The following is a 23,549-nucleotide window of genomic DNA, read 5'->3' as shown; positions in this document are numbered from 1 at the left end:
AAACATTAAAAAATAAATAAACTATAAATTATAAATTTTCATTTATTTCCGTCTCTCCTTCATCTAAGCACTTAATAATTTTACTATAAACTTTCTTAAAAGTCATTTTGTTTCTCCATTAAATGGCATGGTATATATGCCTTGTTATTCCATGAAATTCTATTTTCAGCCAGGAATTTGAAGACCTGGCTTTAATGTAAAAGTGAGCAAGGAAATTAATCACTTGCATATAAGATTGTTATTGAATATTATATGTGTATGAATTTTTTTTTTTTATAAATTTAGAAGGTTTTTTTATAAAGTTGTTTAATATATTGTGAAGAAAGTATATATATGAAAAGCAACAATTTTTTTGGTAAAAAATATATTGTGAGAGTTTTGTCGTTATCTAGTGTGGTCCATCGTTAAAATAAGATGAAGAATATAATTCTAGCATCAAGTTAAATATATTGGTTAGATTTAACTAAATAAACAATATTTTCATATAATATTTTAACCCCTTATTTATTTCCTTAACATCATCCCTCACTTTAACTACTACTTTATTACAAAATTAAGAATATTAAAAATTTATATCATTTTTTTTGGGGGATGTTAGATAATATTAGAAATATTAAAACTCCCCTTTTTAAATTAAAATCATTACATCTAAAAAATTGGGTTTTTAAATTATATTAAAATATTAAAACTAATTTTTAAATAAAAATAATATTTTATTAACTTGTTTGACTATTCTCCAACGGCTAGTTTTTAACAGCTAACCCTCGGCAATGATGCATCCTTACTATTTATTCCTGAAGATTGTACGATTTCTTTCACCTTGTCCTAAGGATGAACCACATTGGTTGGTTCGAAACGTCGACCAAATACTAATGATGTGATTATTTCGAAAGACATTTATTTATAAATAAAATTGTTAGATTTGACTAAATAAATATAATTTTTAATATAAAGAAATAATTGTTAGAATATAATTATTAATATTGAATTAAGAAAAAAATTAATAAAAAATTTAATGAAATGAATATTTAAAAATAAAAAATAAAAATAAAATATTTAGGTCAAACCTAAAATAATATTTGGGTCAAACTTAAATATTAAAAACAATTAATTTAAAAACTTAAAAATAAAAAAATAATAAATGGTCAAACTTAAATAAAATTGTTTGGGACAAACCTAAGTTTATTTTAGTGTTTTGATTATCAAGTTTACAATGGAGCATGAAGTTAATGGTTGCCTTCCTTTTCTCGATGTCCTCGTTTCTAGGAAATTTGATGGATCTTTCTCCCATGAGGTATATCAAAAGAAAACTCACACTGAGTAGTATCTTCATGCAAGTTCCCATCATTTTCCTGTGCAGAAGATAGGTGTTCTCAGCACGTTAGCTACTCGTGCTCTAAGAATTTCTGATGAAAACCACTTTTCCAAAGAAAAGTCTCACCTCCTTAATGTCTTTGTCCATAATGGCTATAGTAGGCAACACGGTATCAAAGCCTTCCTCAAAGTGAGCAAAGGCCCCAAGATCAAGAAAGAACCCATCGACCACAATTCAGGAGTCCACATCCCCTTCATCCAAGGGACAACTGACAAGATTGCGAGAATTTTTAAGAAGCATAATATTTCCACGACCTTTAGACCCCTCAGCACATTAGGAGCTCCCTCAAGTGTGTTAAATACCAAGTGAACCCCATGGATATGAAAGGTGTTTATATCATCCCTTGTTCCTATGGAACCTCTAACATAGGTGAAACTGGTCGTTCTATAAACCAGAGGATTAAGGAACACGCTGTTGATATTAAACATGGGAGGAAAAAATCCTCATCTTTAGTCGAACATGCAGAGAAGACCAAGCATCATATATGCATTGAGGAGGCTAGGGTTATCGCTAAGATTCCCCATTTTCATCATCGGAAGTTTAGGGAAGCCATTGAAATTGAGAAGTCCTCTAATAATATTAATAGGGACGATGGCTGGAAAATTAGTAGCTATTGGATTCCCGCCCTCTCTTCTAATTCTCTCAGCCTTTTTTTTATCGATTATTGAAAAAAAAAAATATATTAAAATAATAATAATAATAATAAATAAATAAATAAATAAATTGTTAACTTTCTCATCAATTTTGTTCTTTCATTATAATAATTTTGTGGTGATATTAATAAAAATATTAATAATTCTAATATTAGTATTTATACATAGTAATTTATATATATTGTTTATAAACCAATCAACATTATTATTTTTATTAATATGAGTTGGTGTTTTTTATATATTTAATTGTTAATATTATTATTTAATTTTTATTTTTATTCATATATATATATGTGTGGATGCAATTTAACATTTATATTGTTTTAATAATAATAATAATAATAATAATAAAATATAAACCCTAATATACAATTTTATTTTAATTTTCATTCCTAGTGAATAATTTGTATATTATTAATATATACACAATTTAACATGTATATTATTTATTAATATGAATAGGGTTTATTAAGAATCCTTTGTGTGTGTATATATATATATATATATATATATATATATATATATATATATATATATATATATATATATATTATAATCGTTATTAAAAATATAAAAAATAAAAAATAAATAAATATGAATTGAATATTATCATATATAGCTGTTATTATTAAATATTACCAATTTATCCCCTCTCCCTCCCATAGTCAAACATAGTCATTTTCTTCTAGCTGTTAGGTTTACCTATCTTCCTATTTATCCCTCTTCCTGGATCTGTTTCTTCATCGTGTCCTGGAGATGAACCACACTTGCTAGTTTGAAACACGGCGACCCAAATCTTCAATGTGACTTCTTTCGAAAAACTCTTTATACCAAATATTTTTATTTAAGTTTGATCATTTATTATTTTTATTTATTTTTAAGTTTTTAGAATTAATTGTTTTGAATATTTAACTTTGACTCAAATATTGTTTGTATATTATTATATTGATTTTATTAATTGTTTTATTGTTTTGATTATTTAGGTTTGGCTCAATATATTTTTTTATTTTTATTTTTATTTTTAGATATTCAAATTTTCATTTGATTAATTATTTTTCTTAATTCAATTTAACAATTATATTCTAACATTTATTTCATTATATTAAAAATTTTATTTATTTAGTCAAATCTAACTGTTTTCTTTATATGAAAAATATTATTTATTTAGTCAAATCTAACTAGCTAATTTTTTTCTCTTCATCTATTTAACTTGATGCCAAAGATTTTGTTCTTCATCTTGTCCTCATGATGAATCACACTAGATGGTTCGAAATGCTTGGACAAAACTCTGATGTTTTAATTTCTGCCAAAAGTTTTCTTACTTTTCATAATATGGATCACAAAAGCCTAAATTCAAGTATGTATGTATAATATTATCTTATATATATATATATATTTATAAATGATTTGTTTTTTAATCTTTAAATTTTATTGATTAGTCAAAAAATTATATCAAAATAATTTATATTATCAAGTTTGTTTGTTTGTTTTTAATTTGTTATGTGTTTGTCACTTGGGAAATCAGATTAACAGTGGAAAAAACAATGTTTTTGTTAAAAAGAGCATGAAACAGAGGATTAAGGAAAGGCACATTGTTATGAAACCAGCTCAAGAAAAAGATAGAAAAGATAGATCAACGCCTTAGAATTCAGCCTCTTCGAGGGGGCAACCTCCTTTACATTACATAAATGAACAATTCTTGGATGATACAAATGACAAAACCTCCTTTCTATATATAGGAGTCTAAGGAGTCACAATATAATCCAGCCGACCTAACAATAATAATATAAAGCCACAAAAATAACAATAGAGGGATTCTATGGGGCACAGAAATAAATAAACAATGGGGGTAACAGGGGCACAACAATATAAATAAGGGGTATAACTACAATAGTAATGGGGTAATCACTAGTATTATAGGGACCCAACATGCCCCTCTCCTTCAAAAAAGTGTTGTCCTCAACGCTTGAGTAGTTCTGGATACTTCTGCATAAAATTCTCATCCTCCCATGTGGAATCTTCAGCGGATAAGTTCTTCCACTTGATAAGATACTCTGAAATTGATCGATTTCGTAGCTGTCGAGTTCTTGTTTCTGTGACTGCTTCCGGTTCCAATATAATTTTTCCTTCCTCGTCAAGTTCTGGCAATATTGTTTGAACTGGGAGCTTGTCGCCTATAACCTTCTTTAAACATGAAACATGGAAAACTGGGTGCAATCGAGAAGCTGCAGGAAGCTCCAATTTGTATGCCATAGTACCAATCTTTTGCAACACCTTGTACGGACCATAATACTTTGGTGATAATTTATTATCCTTCTTAGCTTGCTTTAGGGACATTTGCTTATATGGTTGTAGCCGTAGGAATACCCAATCACCTACATCAAAACTTCTTTCACTGCGATGTTGATCTGCCTGTTGTTTCATTCTATTTTGTGCCAACACGAGGTTATCCTTTAAGAGTTGGAGGACTTGTTGTTGATGTTCGATGTGATGTTCCACTGCCTGAACCTTAGAATTTTCTCTTAAATATGATGTGATGGATGGTGGTTGATACCCATAAAGTGCCATAAATGGGGTCATTTTTGTTGCTGTATGGAAGGAAGTGTTATACCACCATTCAGCCAGAGGCAACCATTTGACCCATTGTGTCTGTTTATCAGATACAAAGCAACGAAGATATCCTTCCAAACATTTGTTTACTATCTCAGTTTGCCCATCAGATTGAGGATGATAAGATGAGCTATGAGCTAACTGAGTACCAAGACAAGAAAATAATTCTGTCCAAAAATTTCCAGTGAAAATGGGATCTCTGTCACTTACAATAATCTTTGGGTTTCCATGTAGCTTTTGAACTGTTTCCATAAATGCAGTAGAAACTGTACTGGCTTTAAATGGATGTGATAATGCACAAAAGTGTGCATACTTGGTAAGTCTGTCAACTACCACCATGATGACACTCTTTCCCTCAGACTTGGGTAAACCTGTGATAAAATCCATTGAAACCTCCTCCCAACGTTGGCTTGGAATGGATAAAGGTTGTAATAGACCGGTGTCTTAATTGTTTCAACTTTATTTTGTTGGCAAACCAAACATTCCGCCACAAACTTTTGAATATCTGATTTAAGGCCATCCCAAAAAAATTCCTTCTTAACCCTGTGGTAAGTTTTTAAAAATCCTGAGTGCCCTCCTAAGGGAGAAGTGTGCAATTCCATAAGAATCTTTTGTTTTAGCTGGGAATTCTTACAGAGGTATAAGCGATCTTTGTACCATAACGAATCATTTTGCCAGCTAAATGTATCAGAAGTACTGGAATCTTGTTGTAGCTTTCGAATAAGTGCCCACTTCTTCGTCATTCTTCCATTCCTCCCTTGCTTCGTTTATCCAATCTGGTTGGATAATAGAAATGGCACACAACAATGCTTCCACATCCTCATCCTTTCTTGAGAGTGCATCTGCCACCACATTTTGCTTCCCTTTTTTGTAGATGATTTCAAAGTCATAACCCAACATCTTTGTGACCCACTTTTGTTGCTCTTCAGAGGATAATCTTTGTTCTAAAAAGTATTTAAGGCTATCATGATCCGTTTTTACCTTGAAGTGTCTTCCCATTAGGTAGGGTCGCCATTTCTTAAGTGCATGGAGTATTGCCAACATTTCCTTCTCATAAATAGCTTTGCTTAAAAACTTTCCCTTGATTGGACGACTTTCAAAAGCAATGGGTCTTTCATCTTGCATTAGAACAGCACCAATTCCATTTCCTGAAGCATCACATTCCACAATAAAGGTTTTTGTGAAGTCCGGTGTAGCTAAGACGGTGCTTGGCACATTGCCTCTTTAAGATGTTCAAAGGCCTTTGTTGCTTCCGAGTCCATGAAAATGAATCTTTCTTCAATAATGTTGTTAGAGGTGCTGCTATTCTCCCATAATTCTTAACAAACTTGCGATAATACCCTGTCAACCCAAGAAATCCTCGCAGATGCTTTATGGATGTGGGGATTTTCCATTCCTTAATGGCTTTAATTTTGCTAGGGTCTACCTTAACTCCTTCATGAGATACAATATGACCCAAATATTCCACCTCCTGGACTCCAAAGAAACATTTGGATCTTTTTGCATATAATTGTTTCTCCTCCAATAGTTGTAGCACCCTGTCAACATGTTCAACATGATCCTTCCAAGACTTGTTGTAGATTAGTATATCATCAAAAAATACTAACACAAATTTTCTAAGGAATGGTTTGAAAATTGAATTCATCAAACCTTGAAATGTTGAAGGTGCATTGGTAAGGCCAAAAGGCATGACCAAAAATTCATAATGACCCTCATGAGTTCTAAATGCCGTTTTCGGAATGTCTTCAATCTTCATTCTGATTTGATGATATCCGAACGAAGATCCAACTTGGTGAAGTAAATTGATCCATGCAATTCATCCAGTAATTCATCAATGACAGGAATGGGGAACTTATCTTTAATAGTGAGCTTGTTGAGCTCCCTATAATCGGACACATGCGCCATGATCCATCCTTCTTGTGCACCAATACTACTGGAGCTGAGAAAGAACTTTGACTCGGTTGAATTATACCAGCCTCTAGCATTTCTGCAACCATACGTTCAATTTCACTTTTTTGGACATATGGATATCTGTACGGCCTGATGTTTGGAGGAACACTTCCTGGAATCAGATGAATAGCATGATCATGATCACGCATAGGTGGGAGACCTTTGGGAGTCTCAAATACCTTGGAATGATTGTCCAGGACTTTTTGGAGATCTGGAGAAATAGATGATTCCAATGTGGAAACATCTAGCGAACATAATTGTGCAATTACACCTCTTTGCTCCTTTTTTAGAAGCTTTGTCATGCCATTAGAGCTTATTATCTTTCCTGGTTTCCCTGCAATACCCCTTAATTCAACTTCCTTTCCTTCCACAGAAAATTTCATGAAAAGTTCTTGAAAATTAAAAGCTATTGTACCCAAGGATTGTAGCCATTGGACTCCTAGTACAACATCAGCACCTCCCATTGGAATGGAAAGCATTGGGCTAGTCAATACATATTCTCCCATGGATAGCTTGATATTATGGCACTTTCCAGAACAATTTATTGTTCCTCCATTTGCAATCATCACTTGACACTCTGGTGCTGGATATAGGAAGCAATTCAATTCTTTTGCTACCCTACAATGAATAAAATTGTGGGTGCTTCCTGAATCAATCAACACTATTACCTTTTTCTTCTTGATTTGTCCTTCTATCTTGATGGTTTGAGGAGTGGTAATTCCCGCCAATGCATTACAAGATATGGTCGGATTTATTTGTTCTTCATCTAGGCTTTGTTCCTGGAATATATCCTCTTCTTTTGACCTTTCTTGCTCCTTTTCTTCTTCCTCTTCACAATCTATGTAGAATAATTTCTTCTCAGCACACTTATGACCTTTTGTGTATTTGCTATCACAATTGTAACAAAGCCCTTTTGCTCTTTTTTCTTCCAATTGTTGTGGTGTCAACCTTGTAGGTTGTGGAAGACTATGGGCAACAACACTTCCGTCTTTATAGTTGTGAATGGTATGCTTCCTAGTTGCCATAATTTTGCTTTCCATTTTTCTTGCTAACCTGAATGCCTTCTCTAATGAATCAGGTTCCCAAAGGCGCACATCATGTTGGATATTATCCTTTAAAGACCCTATGAACACATCAATCCTATGCTCCTCTGGAATATCTTTTACCCTTATGTTCAATTTTTGGAACTCCTCAATGTGCTCCATTATTGAACCCTTTTGTTTGAGACTTATCAATTGGCTAAAAAAAGTGTTGCTTTTTGTATCCTCATAATGTGCTATCAATTCTTCCGTAAAAATTGCCCAAGTGATAAATTTTTTACGAGAACAAAGCCATTGATACCATACAAACTGATTTGGTTCCAAATATAAAGTTGCCATACGTACCTTTTGTGTGTTTTGCACATTATTGAGATCGAAGAATTGCTCCATCTGTAATATCCATGTGGCGGGATCCTTGCCATCAAACTTCCTCATATCGATTTTTGGAATATGGTGATTCTTCGATCCAACATTAGCGTCTATGGAATCATGATTAACATTTCTTTTGTTCTCATCATGAGTTTCCTTTACTACCTTTTCACCATTAGTGACCCTTTCTTGTAGCAACTTCTTCAATTCTTCCATCGAATCCTCCATCTTAGCTTCCATGCCCTTTATCTTAGATTCCACGCCATTTATCTTAGATTCCACGCCACTTATCTTAGCTTCTGTTAGCTTTTGTGAGCGTGACATTTGTTGCACTTGTTCTTGTAATTTTGATATATCATGTAGCATTTCTTCCTCTTCTTCATGAGTCATGCTAGAGCTTTCAGGTTCCTTACTAGGTGTTTGCATTTTCTTTCCTCGGGGCATCAGTTACCGATAATAATGTTTTACTATGCCCTTTGAATTCCTTTAAACCAAGCTTATGCAAAAATTTAAAAAAAAACTACACACTTTTTTTTTACTTTGTAGAAGCCTGATATTGAATCTGATGTATCTCTGTAATTTTGGATCATCCAGTTCTGAAATTGCTACCTGTAGTAGCCTTCTGCGTCCTCTTTCCAATGCCACAATTCTGAGCCAATTAGGATTCTCCAAGGAAGAGTTATGTGAAATCTCCCACAGTGACTTGCTTTTAGACTGGTTCAGTAGAGCGAACTTGTACGACATCCCACGAGTCACTGTTTCAACCTTTGAATCTGAAACACACACAAAAGAAACTACAGTCCTTCCTCTTTCTGTACCTTCTTACGAAATTTCAATCTGATTCTCAGAGAGAAAGTTATGACGATTTTCCCCAGGTCACCTGTTTTAAATGTAATTCAGGAGTCTGCAAAAAGACCAACTTCCTCAGATCATATCTCCACAAATATCACGAGAAAAGCTCTGAAATTCGGACCCAAGGTTCAGCACGATTTCTTCTCAAATGGGTTTTTTTTTGAGACTTCTGAAACGTCACAGAAAAAAAAGTTATAGCGAAAATGCCACGATGACCTGTTTGGAGCAGCGAAACCCTAGAATCCAAAGCTCTGATACCAAATGTTATGAAACCAGCTCAAGAAAAGATAGAAAAGATAGATCAACGCCTTAGAATTCTGCCTCTTCGAGGGGGAAACCTCCTTTACATTACATAAATGAACAATTCTTCGATGATACAAATGACAAAACCTCCTTTCTATATATAAGAGTCTAAGGAGTCACAATATAATCCAGCCGACCTAACAATAATAATATAAAGCCACAAAAATAACAATAGAGGGATTCTATGGGGCACAGAAATAACAATATGGGGGTAACAAGGGCACAACAATATAAATAAAGGGTATAACTACAATAGTAATGGGGTAATCACTAGTATTATAGGGACCCAACACACATGAACACTAGGCCCAAAGAGGCAAGTTTCCTATGTCACTACTTGAATTGGGGGGAGTTTTCTTCCTTGCCTCAATATGAGAATAACTAGCATTTGCACCACGTGTTTCAAAAGAAACACCGTAAGGCATAAATTGAAGAACAATCGTGACATGCAAATGGTCATTGAAAATAAGAATTAATAAAGAAGATTGCATGCAAAAGTGGAATATAAAGCTAAATGGTTTTACATTATTTGAATTTTATAGATAGTATAATGTTTGTAACAAAGATTGGCTCTTGATCTTCTAAGATGTTTTTTTAAGTTTCAATAAAAATTTACAAGTAGTAGATTATAATGAATGACGCTTTCAATTCGCCACATAGTATCTCTCCAAAAAAACATCCCTACAAAAAAGATGTTGTACAATAACTCTTGTCCATCTTTGTTAGGTCATTGCATTCACCTAGTGACATATAGTGATCACGCTTTTAGAAAGTTTACTTTAGGGTTAAAGGCCTTTGTACCAATGTTTTTGTTGATGTGTGGATGCCGCGAGCACTAAGGCTACAAAGCCCGAGGCCATACATCAATTGTCTTGTTATGTACGCTTCGCCGACATTTACAGTTTCTAGATGTAGATTTTGACTTAATGAAGATGAAAAAAATTGATATCAACATAAAACATAGATCTTGCACTAAAACTATATTATTCGTTCCAATCGAGATTTAATAATTTACAATTACCATATTTCTTTTTTTATCTCAACACAAATAAATCTCTACTTCGGTACCATGTTCGGTTGTTAGTCTGTTAGCATTAAAATATCGCCCCCCGCACGTCGAGTTATATTATTTTGATTTAAAATTGATAATAAAAATAGTAATTATAATTAGAAATTAAAGTGTTATTGAATATTATTTTAAACTTATTATTTAAATTTTTATTTTTAACAAAAATCAAGTGGTGCAATATCTAAAAAATATACATGTCAATTTAGAAGAAATAATGTGGAGAAGGGTCATTTCTTCAAATGACAAATTGATCATCGCGAGGAAAGTACTACAACTTTGTTGTTTCAAAAAGAACTCACAATGCTTAATTTAAACGTGTGGGTTGTTGAAACTCCAAACAATTTGTCCTAAATATGTTTTGAATATCATTTGTGGCTTCAAATGAGAGTTTGATATCCCTTGTGGCTTCAAATTAGATCTTTAGCCATTATTTTGTTCGGATTTATACATTCTATATAGTTGTGATGGAATTTTTATCTTTTAATGGTTTAGCTATTTTAAAATACATTTACAATCCAACCTACACCACATATTACAATTTTAGTTATTATCAAACATGTTAATTAGTATCCCATATATTTTAAGCAAGGAATGCAATTTTGGGTTGAATTTAATCTTGAAGTAGATTTGTTTCTACAAAACCTATTGGAAAATTCGATAACGAAGATCATTGCTAAACAAATATTTTCTCTGATATTCACCTGAGCTCTAAGATTTCCTTCTGTCAACATTTTCGATTCCCACCAGAGAAATCATAGAAGAAGGGAGACTCCAATTTATCTAGAAGCCTTAGTTTGCTAAAATAATCAGTTCAACGTTGTTTGAACGTCCATACTAAGAGTGTCGAGAATTTTTTGATCCAAGATGTAGACCATTCCTTTTTCAGATTTATTGCTTCCTACAACTTGCTTTCAATTTTTAGCTCTTCCATCATAATTCCTGCAACTTGCTTTCAATTTTCAACTCTTCCATCATAATTCTTTCTTTAGGCTCCATATCAATTTTGTACTTATCTTTTGTATTTCCTTTGGAGCTTGATTTCCTATGGTTATACTTGGCTTTAGTGGTGTGGAAATCATAGAGATGTCTCCTCTTGCCAAATCTAGTAGAAAATCTGCAGGATGCATTGAAATATTTGGCGTAAATCCCCTACTACCAAAATATCCCATGGAATCTCTTTCTTGATGTGAGAAAACAGGTTGTCCTTCTGATAACACCAAGAGTTGGTTGAGCATATGATAAATCCTACTACTCAACTGATGTATTGTTGTAATTATGGTCGTGCCACTCTACACATAATTCAACTTGCATCTCATAGTTCTGTCTAGGTGACTATTAAGAAGCAAAAGTAACAAATTTTCTCCTTACATATCCATAAGAGCCTTCAAATATTTTAGTTGCAAGCAACATAACATATTAATTTGAGTACCATTGCAATGTTATTAAGAACCAGTCAATTTTCCTTGACTTCTTCCTCCAATAATTTTGAGCAAAGTCATTTCCCACTTCCTGACAGCCCCATCAAATCCAAAATTTGTTTTTATGCTACATAACTGGTTAGTCAACTCAAGATCTTCTTCTGATTTGCATGGATTTTCACTACCCTTGTAATATTACTTATGGGTTCCATTTGAAACTCCATGCAGCTTGATACTGCACAGTGTATTCCAAGTCTGTAAACTGTAGAACATCATGGTTATGCCAATCAAGAAGTTCTTTGTATCACATGTCATATATACTAATGGTCTAAAACTTTCAAGACAAGGCTCGAAGGGCTATGTACTACCTTAATAGAGATTGGAAGCAAGGAATCAATAGTTAATTCCTCTTCTTCATTGATTATTAATGAAGTGGTTGCTTCTTATGTAGTGCTCATGCTTGAAGGGTCTTTCCCTGCATATAAACAGATAAGATATTTAATTTTTTGAAATGTTACCATAATTAGACACAAAAGTGCATGGACAATGTATGATTATAAAGAGACACTTGGAAAAACAAACTAACAAAACAAAAAATAACTTCACCATGTGATAGGCGGGCCACATTTTGGGCAGTTGCAGGGGTGATCTCTGGTATAAGCATCCTTGATATTGGATTCAAATCACGATGTTGTTCCAATAACTTGGGCAATCAAAATATAATTAAAGATGAAGTACCCATGCAGTCACAACTTGTAACTAACAATAAAATCAGTCTCATCAACAACTCTTTAAGTGATAGAACCATAAATTGAGAAGTATTGTAGGAAAAACTAAAATACAAGTGCAATCATATTATGGTGATGATGTCAATAAAAAATATCAACTCTTTTGAACAGTAAGTTATTTTGAAAATTCTTGACTCTTCTGAACAATAAGTCATTTTGCAAATTCTTGACTTTGAAATCCTTCAACTACTTCTCTCTTTATCAACAAAATGCCCTCTTGGAGTGTATATGTTTATTGCTTTTAGTTTGCAGCTCCTTGGATTTTGAAATGGGAAATTTAGATCCTTTTGTTCAAATTTTAAACTCCAACGAATAGGTTCCATCCTAAACCATCAACAGTACAATCAAATTTTCTCATCTAGAAGCTCGCCTTTGAGCTCAAAGAAAACATGTTTGCTCGGTAAACCCTAATATATTCAAATAAAACTCCATTGGGTTGCTACCTATTTATGTGCCAAACAACCCTAAGAAAGATTTTGTGACCTAGAAATAAAGAAAAACCTATGTTCTACTAAAATATTATCATTCATTTGAACTTAAGTTTCCAATATCAGATCAAAGATTAACATGCCCATGTTCCTCTAGCTATTTCATGATCATTAAGTCTAATGTATGATGATTTTCACAGTGAGTTATTAGGAAACTACAAGACACGACATGAAACTACATCGGAATGCTTCCTATTTATGTGCAACACAACCTTGATAAGCATGCTGAGCCCTGAGAATAAACCAGGTGTTGCATTCTACTGAAAATTTGTCATTCCTTTAAACTGAAAGATTCTAAGATCAAAATTGAGTTTAAACATGCCTCCTTTTGCATGCTGGGTTCCCCATATCCTAACAAAGCTGAAGAGTAATGATTAGTTGGACCATCCCTCCTTAATCCGAGCATCAATCCACCAGGGTTAGCTAATCTGAATTCACAATAATGTCTAATGGGAAACCGACTATCATTAACCCTCGATTGATTGTTCGCCTAGTGCGATAAACAAGTTAACAAGTTGACAACAAGGGAGAGAATTACCTAGACCACCGAGAGGGGGTGTAAAGGGTGTAACTAGCAGAGAAATAAAAGTGTAATTCTCAAATAAGGAAAATAGTTTGAAAGGATGGGAGAATTAATGAGGGAGGTTAGTAGAGCCAGTTGGATTATTTAGTTAGTTGGATTAGTCTATGAAGATTAGTCATGGGTGAGGGCAAGGACCTTTCTTTGATCCATCCATGCATTCAGAAGGCCTAAAATCCTTTGTTGCTGGTTGAATCAACTACTCAAGTTCAAAACTCGTCTTCACTCCCGTTTGGGCTCTTGACTGGAAAGAAGTTAACATTTGCATGCAACCCATTTATTGCACCAAGACAAGAGAAGTGCTCTTATAGCCTCGAGTGGAAGACATGTTAAATGGAAGACATGTCAACTCTTTCATGGATAAATAATTATTGTAATTTTTAAAAAGTCTCACTTAAGAAATATTTTAGTATGAATCCATTTAATGTTTGTTATTGAGATCCTTTTTAATGTTTAATAGGTATAGGTTAAGATAGGTTATCAGAATTGAGCTTAAATCAAGTCCATGTCCCTCAATCTTCTTCATGAGCATTAAAAACTCTGTTGGATGGTTAGTTTTGCATAAAATTCACCAATGGGTTATTTGAAAAATGATGAAATAATACATGAAACTTCAAGTCCTTGTTCTTTTAAAATTATATTCCTGAAATTTGCAATCCAAATATGGATGGCTTCCTTGAAATAAATCAAAATTAAATTAAAAAAGATAAACATTCTTTTGTCTTTTTCCGTCCCTAATAAGTCAAACAGCCTGATTGTGCATTGTTATAGTTTTATCCAATCCAAAGTAACTCTTTTCAGATTTCAAAGGAAAATATTACCAAGTTCCCTTTCCATTCCCATTATTACAATACTATGAGGAGTCAGAAAAGAAAACCAGTGCATATAAAGCTTACATTAGAACAATCCTATGTTCTGCTAAAAATTTATGAAACCTTCTAACTGCAGGACTATATGATCATAATTGCAAATTCGATAACAAATATCATTGTTAAAAAATATTTTCTATGATATTCACCTGATCTCTAAGTTGTGCTTCTGTCGATATTTCATATTTCCACCAGAGAAATACCAAAAGAAGAGAGACTCCAATTTCCGTAGAAGCCTTAGTTTGCTAAAATAATCAATTCGGCATTGTTTTAATGTCCATACTAAGAGTGTTGAGAATTGTTCAATCCAAGATGTAGACCATTCCTTTTTTAGATTTATTGCTTCTTGCATCTTGTTTTTAATTTTAAGCTCTTCCATGTTAATTCCTGCAACTTGCTTTCAATTTTCAACTCTTTGATCATAATTCTTTCTTTAGGCTCCAAATCAATTTTGTACTTATCTTTTGTATTTCCTTTGGATCATGATTTCCTATGGTTACACTTGGCTCTAGTTGTGTGGAAATCATAGAGATGTCTTCTGTTGCCAAAGCTAGTAGAAAATCTACATGATTCATTGAAATATTTGGTGTAAATCCCTTGCTACCAAAATATCCCATGGCATCTCTTTCTTGACCTGAGAAAACAGGTCATCCTTATGATAACACCAAGAGTCTATCGAACATATGAAAAATCCGTTACTCGGCCGATGTATTGTCGTAATTATGGTGGTGCCACTCTCCACATAATTCAACTTGCATGTCATAATTTTGTCTAGGTGACTGTTAAGAAGCAAAAGTAACAAATCTGCTCCTTACATATCCATAAGAACCTTCAAATATTTCAGTTGCAAGCAACATCACATATGCATTAGTGTACCTTTGCAATGTTATTAAGAACCGACCAATTTTCCTTGAATTCTTCCTCCAATAATTTTGAGCAAAGTCGTTTTCCCACTGCCTGACGGCCCCATCAAAACCATAATTTTTTTTTATGCTACATAACTGGTTATTCAACTCAGGATCTTCTTCCAATTCGCATGGCTTTTCACCACCCTTGTAATATTACTTATGGGATTCCATTTGAAACTCTGTGCAACTTGATATTGCACAGTGTATTTCAAGTCTATAAACTTCATAACATCATGGTTAGGCCAATCAAGAAGTTCTCTGTATCACATGTCATATATACTAATGGTCTGAAAAAGGCTTATATGTCCTAGATTGATCTAAAAATTTCAAGACAAGGCTCGAAGGGCTATATACTACCTTAATAGAGATTGGAAGAAGGGAATCAATAGTTAATTCCCCTTCTTCATTGATTATTAATGAAGTGTGTGCTTCCTCTATAGTGCTCATGCTTGAAGGGTCTTTCCTTGCATATAAACAGGTAAGATATTTAATTTTTTGAAAGAGATGTTACCATAATTAGACATAAAAGTGCATGGAGAATGTATGATCATAAAGAGACACTTGGAAAAACAAACTAACAAAATAGAAAAGAACTTCACCATGTGATAGGCGGGCCACATTTTGGGCAGTCGCAGGGGTGATCTCTGGTACAAGCAGCCTTGATACTAGATTCAAATCACGATGTTGTTTCAATAACTTGGGTAATCAAAATATAATTGAAGATGAAGTACCCATGTATTCACAACCTATAACTCATAATAAAATCAATCTCATCAACAACTCTTTAAGTGATATAACCATAAATCAAGAAGTATTATAGGAAAAACTAAACTACAAGTGAAATCATATTATGGTGATGATGTCAATAAAAAATATCAACTCGTTTGAAAATTAATTTATTTTGAAAATTCTTGACTCTTTTGAACAATAAGTTATTTTTCAAATTCTTGACTTTGAAATCCTTCAACTACTTCTCTCTTTATCAACAAAATGTCCTCCTAGAGTGTGCATGTGTGTTTCTTTTAGTTTGCAACTCCTTGGATTTTGAAATGGGAAATTTAGAGCCTTTCATATAGAGTTTAACCTCCAACGAATAGGTTCCATCCTAAACCATCAACAATAAAATCAAATTTTATCATCTAGAAGCTCGCCTTTGATCTCAAAGAAAACATGTTTTCTCTCTAAACCTTAATCTGTTCAAAGAAAACTCCATTGGGTTGCTCCCTATTTATGTGCCAAACAACCCTCAGAATGATTTTGTGACTTGGAAATAAAGTAGAACCTATGTTCTACTAAAATATTATCATTCATTTGAACTTAAGTTTCCAAGATCAGATCTAAGCTTAACATGCCCATGTTCCTCTAGCTATTTCAGGATCATTAAGTCTAATGTGTGATGATTTTCATAGTGGGTTATCAGGAAACTGCAAGACATGACATGAAACTACATCATAATGCTTCCTATTTATGTGCAACACAACCTTAATAAACATGCTGGGCCCTAAGAATAAACCAGGTGCTACATTCTATTGAAAATTTGTCATTCCTTTAAGCTGAAAGATTCTAAAATAAAAAATGAGTTTAAACATGCCTCCTTCTACATGTTGGGTTTCCCCATATCCTAACAAAGCTTAAGAGTAATGCTTAGCAGGACCATCCCTCCTTAATCTGAGCATCAATCCACCAAAGGCAGCTAATCTAAATTCACAATAATGTCTAATGGGAAAACAACTGTCATTAACCCTCAATTGATTGTTTTCCCATTGTGATAGAAAAGTTAACAAGTTGACGACAAGTGAGGGCATCACCTTGACTACTCATCGATACCTTTTTCAACTGGCCATTTTAGAAGTAATCATAAAGCCTAGATCTCAGCGTTGTTATTTGTCCTGTGACTTGCTGCATTCTTGAAAATGATATAACGAGTTCCCTTAAATGTAAGATTGAGGTTAAAATGATACTAGGAGCGAAGGCAAAAACTTATCACCAGGTTCAATAGGTTCAAGTATAAATCATAGTCTTTTAACCATGAAGTGCATCTTGGAGGAAGCTCAATGGAACCTGATTCTCAAATTGACTTAACTTGTGGGGAAAGATTTATAGAACATTATTATGGAAATGAAGTTAGTCATGGAGGTAGCTCAACAGGACTTGATTACTTATGTTTCAGTTTCTTAAACTTGTGTCTAAACGATGAAGTGAAAATTAGAGGTTGTTCACTAGAAGTTGCTTTGCGCTGATTCACATTTGTAAGTTACTCATTTTTCTCTTCTAGAGATGGATTGAAGACACTACATGCCTATAATTCAGAACCCATCCCATGGATTCTTATAAATTCTTCTGAAAATAAAAGAAACAAAGAATTAAGGGAAAACGAAAACTAACCCTGGTGGCAGAGTTAATGACCCATTGAATCTTCTAGAAGAGAGAAGAATAACGAGGAAAGGGTTGGGTATCTCATAGAATCCCATATCCTAGACTCCACTTCACACCATTAACAAACATCCAAGCATACCTGAACCTCCCATAGAAGAAACATTGGAAACCTAGCCTGTTGAAGAAAATAAAAATCCTGAAGAGCTGGTTCCAAACATGGTTGAATCTCTTGAAGAAAAGAACCCCTAACCTTTTGTTGAAGAAACAATGAAACCTTGACTGTTGAAGAAATAAAAAATCTAGAAGAGTTGGTTCCAAACACTATTGAAGAAAAAGAACCTGACACTCCTATTGAAGAAACAATGGAAACCTTGACTGTTGAAAAAATTAAAAGGCCTGAGGAGATGGTTAGGCTAAAATACTTAATACCATATTTTAGAGGATGTTCACCAGAAGTTGCTTTGCATTGATTCAGATTTGTAAACTCGTTTTTCTCTCTATAGATGGATTGAAAACCCTACACACATGTAATTCAGAACCCATGCCTCAGAACCAGATGGTTGAAGAAGTTGAAAAGCCAGAAGAGTAGTCCGTTCATAATTTAAGTAAGAGGAGTGGGTGGTGATCCAATGGTAAATATTTTCACAATTGTCTAACATCTCATCCAATGTTTCAAACCTATACAGAGTGGTAGCCAGGGGAGTTCATTTCAAAAGGGAACGCCCTATGACGTAATTATAACAACTACAATTAACTCTCAGCTACCTGCCAAATCCAATGATGGGGCGTCTTGCAAATTTCATCACTGACTAATTTTGAGGGCCACATGGAGGCAAGATTTCAGCCACATCTCCCCCCTCCATTGAGCGAGGTGACGATAATGGGCGTATCCCCTCTCCATAATTGTATCTCACATATTTGGCAATAATGTCACCTTGATTGAGTACTTAATTATGATTTATTAACATTACAAGTTAGCTCACTATAATCACATATTTTTATTTTAGAATCATTTTGTATTAATATTGAGTTTTTTATTTTCTAATTATTTCATTGTATTATTAAATTTCACACTTTATCACAATTTTCTATTAATCAAATATTATGGACCCTTTTGACTCTAACGATTACATGAGTAGTGCTAAAGTTAGTGATCCATTCATATCTCGTACTTTGAAATCAACATTAATTGACCATTCTTAGTTCTTATCTCTCCCTTTTCAAGAAATAGTCTTTGAGGTCGTTCTTCTCTACCTCATTTTGTTAGAAGGAATACTGCTAAAGTTAACAATTCATTCATAACTCTTATTTAATTTGAAGTCAATATTAATGGCAGGTTCGTTGTTCTTCTCTCTTTCTCTTTTGTCGAGATTTCTTCAACAAATAAACTTTAAGGTTTAGCTCTAAATTAAAATGAGGACTTTTGCTAAATTAGGTGTTAAGTCTAGCAAGGTAACCATTCCATTAAAACCATCATTGAAAATTGACAATAATTTATTTTGTTTCCAAGAAAACCAAAATCATGTCAACACACTTGGTTGGTTGGTAAAGTAGGAATATTAATATTTTACTCACCAAGGTTTAAACCCATAAAGACATGTTCACCCCTCGTGGGCTAGCCTATTTGTAGAATTTTCTCTACAAATCAGCTAGCTCACTGCTATCATGTAGAAATTTCACTTGCAGATTAAACTGATATATGCAATGTACTCAAGCATAATATTAGATATGCATCTATCATAAAATTTGCAGAAGCTAATAAACCATGAGCAACATAAAGCATGAACACATATAACTGATAAGAATGAATCAATCACATAACATAGAATATATCACTGGGGAAAGCACCAGCATAAAACCCCAACATTGTATAATAAATCAAGTGGAGATCCTCAACAACATACAAAAAGAATCATCTCAATATCTATCCTGCTCTCTCTGTAATCAGAAGATGAAAATCATGGACTACCTAGGCCTCAATATATAGGTTGTAAATTGGCCTAATCATACCTGCTGTCACCTTAGGTCCAACTACGTAGTCATAGAAGAAAATAGATTCCTTCCTCATGCAAGTAATACTTACTAAAAATATCCTAGCATCTGATAGTACACTGTCTCTCATATGATCTCAACTGGGTCTTTTTCTGAACTGCCATGCATCAATTATTCATGAGAGAATACTTAGTTATCTAAAAATAATAGTTGTCACATGCATGCAAGCATTAACAAACTATATCCCATTATTTTAACAACTTGTTAAACTAATCTAGCTGGACTTGACTAAGTTAAACTAAGTCAACTAATCCTCTCAATATAGAACTGAACCTTATCTCCTTTAATCAAGGGATAAATTCCTAAATCAAGAGAGAAAATAATTGCATGATCTCACAAAGACTTCAAGTTTAATTTTCCATAACTAATTAACTCATGGAGATTAATTAATTAATATTTTAAACTGCTGTTAAGACCAAATTCATTTTTACTTCCTATAGTTAGACTAGGGATTGCTAAAAATAGGAAGGGACCCATAAATGTTATTTTTAGAAGATTCTATTTTTAGCAGCTTCACCTCTCACCCAAGGTGGCCAAAATGCTCATTGGCCAAACTACTATTTTTAGAAGTGCTATTTTTAGCAGTTCTATTTTTAGCACTTTCTAAATTTAGCATTTCTTGTTGCACACTTTTCAACACTATCCCCTCCCCATAATTGTATCTCGCACATTTGGAGATAATGTCACCTTGATCGGGTGCTTAATTATGATTTATTGATGTTACAAGTTATCTCATTATAATCAAATATTTCTATTTTAGAATCCTTTTATATTAATTTTTTTTTTTCTAATTATCTCACTGTATTATTAAATTTCACACTTTATCACAATTCTATGTTAATCAAATATTATGGACCCTTTTGACTCTAATGATTACATGAGTAATGTTAAAGTTTGTGATCCATTCATATCTCCTACCTTGAAGCCAACATTAATTGACCTTTCTAGTTCTTATCTCTCTTTTCAAGAAATAGACTTTGAGGTCATTCTTCTCTACCTCCTTATTTTGTTAGAAGGAATAGTGGTAAAATTAATAATTCATTCATAACTCTTATTTAATTTGAAGTCAATATTAATGGATGATTTCTTGTTCTTCTATCTTTCTCTTTTGTCAAGATTTCTTCAACAAATAAACTTTAAGGTTTAGTTCTAAACTACAATAAGGACTTTTGTTAAATTAGGTGTTAAGTCTAGCAAGGTAACTATTCCATTAAAATCATCATTGAAAATTGACAATAATTTATTTTGTTTCCAAGAAAACCAAAATCATGTCAATACATTTGGTTGGTTGGTAAAGTAGGAATATTGGTATTTTCCTTACCAAGGTTCAAACCCCTAAAGACATGTTCACCCCTCATGCGCTAGCACACCCTTATTGTCAATGTTGCTAGGTGTTTGCCTAGGTTTGTTCCATAAAGTATTCAATTTGAATCCACTTGTGTTAGGTGTACTAATCTATGCTAGCATGCATATCGTAGATGCCATCCATGAATTTAGGGAAATATTCCTTAGGATTCCTTGTAATGTTTTCTTCGAAAAAATATATGGAAAAATAAACCCAAGGGTAAGCTCAACTAGTTGTTGTTAGTGTTACTAAGCATTTAGTTAGTTTTATATTTACAAGTGCCTAATTCAAATCCACTTGGGTGAGGCACATTATTCTATGTCATTAGATTTAATAAGGATGTCATCCATAAATGTGGAACCATCCCTTTGGTTTCTCTACAAGTTTTCCCTTTGAATATATATATATATATATATATACATAAAACAAGAAATAACACATAATACTAAGACTTACTAAGGTAGCCTATATTGATATAATATTAAGATCTCAACGTGTAGCTACATCATTAAGTACAAACAAAAACTGATCTCCTGAAATAACTTGTTGGTGATGTGTAAGGGGGTATACTTGCATTGTTTCCAAGTGTCTTTCAATATTTGGTCATGCATTTGTTTCTTTAAGGAAGACAAGATCTTAGCCATTCAATAAAAGCCTTATGTCATACTCCAAGACAAAGAGCCAGTTTCAACTTTGTCACTTGTTTCTAAAGGAAATCCAATATCCCATGTCAATCACCACTAAGGTTCTCACAAAGGGTCCATATGCTCTCCTTAAACACCCTACCTTAAACCCATACATCAATCCAAGAGACAAAAACTCTATTACAATTTAAAATCATGCCAAAATACATATATGAAAAATAAAGAAATCTAAGAATTTATTCTCTAAAAGTAGTTGGAACATGGCAACCCAAATTCATTAGCTTTAAGATCCATGTTAATGTTCACATGAATAACACTAACATGATTTAACAATTACATTGTTATGAAACCAGCTCACAAAAAGATATAAAAGAGAGATCAACGCCTTAGAGTTCAGCCTCTTCGAGGCAGAAACCTCCTTTAAATTACACAAATGAGCAATTCTTGGAAGATACAAATGAAAATACCTCCTTTCTATATATAGGAGTCTAAGGGGTCATAACATAATCAGAGCCGACATAACAATAATAATGTAAGGGCACAATAATAACAATAGTGCGCTTGTATGGGGCACAATAGTAATAATATGGGCACTACATGGGTACATCAATATAATAAGTGGGTTGTACTAATAACAACAAGGGGCTACACTAGTAGTATAGGGGCCTAACATGCCCCTCTCTTTCAAAAAGCGTTGTCCTCAATGCTTGAGTAGTTCTTGATGCTTCTGTATAAAATTCTTGTCCTCCCATGTGGAATCTTCAGCGGGTAATTTTTTCCACTTGATGAGATACTCTGAAATTGATCGATTTCGTAGCTGTCAGGTTCTTCTTTCTGTGACTGCTCCAGGTTCCAATATGATTTTTCCTTCCTCTTCAATTTCTTAAAAATCATGGACGACAGTAACCCATATCCTGCATTGTTAGGGATAGACTGGGCAATGGATATGAATGGAGTCATCAACCTAAAGAAACGAAAAATGATATTTGAAAAAAATCTCTCCGCGTAGTGGTTCCGCTGGACCCAGCCGAGTGAGCGTGCTATACGGAGCCAGTGCATGACGAGGATAGTTACGATGAACTAGACTGTATCTACCAGATCATAGTGCAATATCAGGACCGAGTGAATCTGACAGTGGATGGAAGAATCTCATGGGCCCGTGACAGATCCTGCATGTTGGACTTTGATGAAGAGATTGAGCGATGGCAGAACCAATTGCGTGAGGTAACGACACTAAATTGTAATAGGATGGTTAGATCATTAAGTCATGTAACGATAGAGGCCAAGGAGCAGCCAGTTGATGAGGATGCCATGAAGGCAGAGGAGCCAGTCAACCAATGCAAAATGACGAATCTGAGACAAAAGCTGCAGGATGCCCCCGCGGAGGCACTGTGCGCGACAATTGCTCACAAAGGGAGTACATGCCCGAAGATTTAGCGAAAGTGGCACGGATGTCGGAGGTAGGTGCGCGTATGGGTTGGAGGGCCAGATGGGGTAAGCATCCATCGCCAGTGTAGGCTGTAGGTGTATGTTGTGCAGATACCCAACCTACAATCTGGTTCGCCAGCGGTCCGCGACAAAGTCAGGAGGGGAATAGGGGGAAGCACACAAAACGTCCACCCAATAAAACAACACACTAGGAAGTTACGAATACCACGGGTTTGATGGGACTATACTGGAAAGGAGGCCAAGATGAGATTGTTAACAATAAGATAGGAGGGAGCTTAGAATAAGCAGGGTAGCAGCAGGTCTCACAAAATCAATGAACCATGGGCATGGCTAAGAAAGAAAGGCACGCTAGAGGAAATCAATAGGATGCAAAGTAGCTATGCCTACGATGGCCATGCGAGTTTGTACATA

This window comes from Pinus tabuliformis, chromosome 6, assembly GCF_031772625.1.
Source record: "Pinus tabuliformis cultivar Carrire ecotype Pingquan chromosome 6, CPIR1, whole genome shotgun sequence".
NCBI lineage: Eukaryota > Viridiplantae > Streptophyta > Pinopsida > Pinales > Pinaceae > Pinus > Pinus tabuliformis.
The sequence above is the reverse complement of the archived record's forward strand: the minus strand, read 5'-3'. Positions refer to the sequence as shown.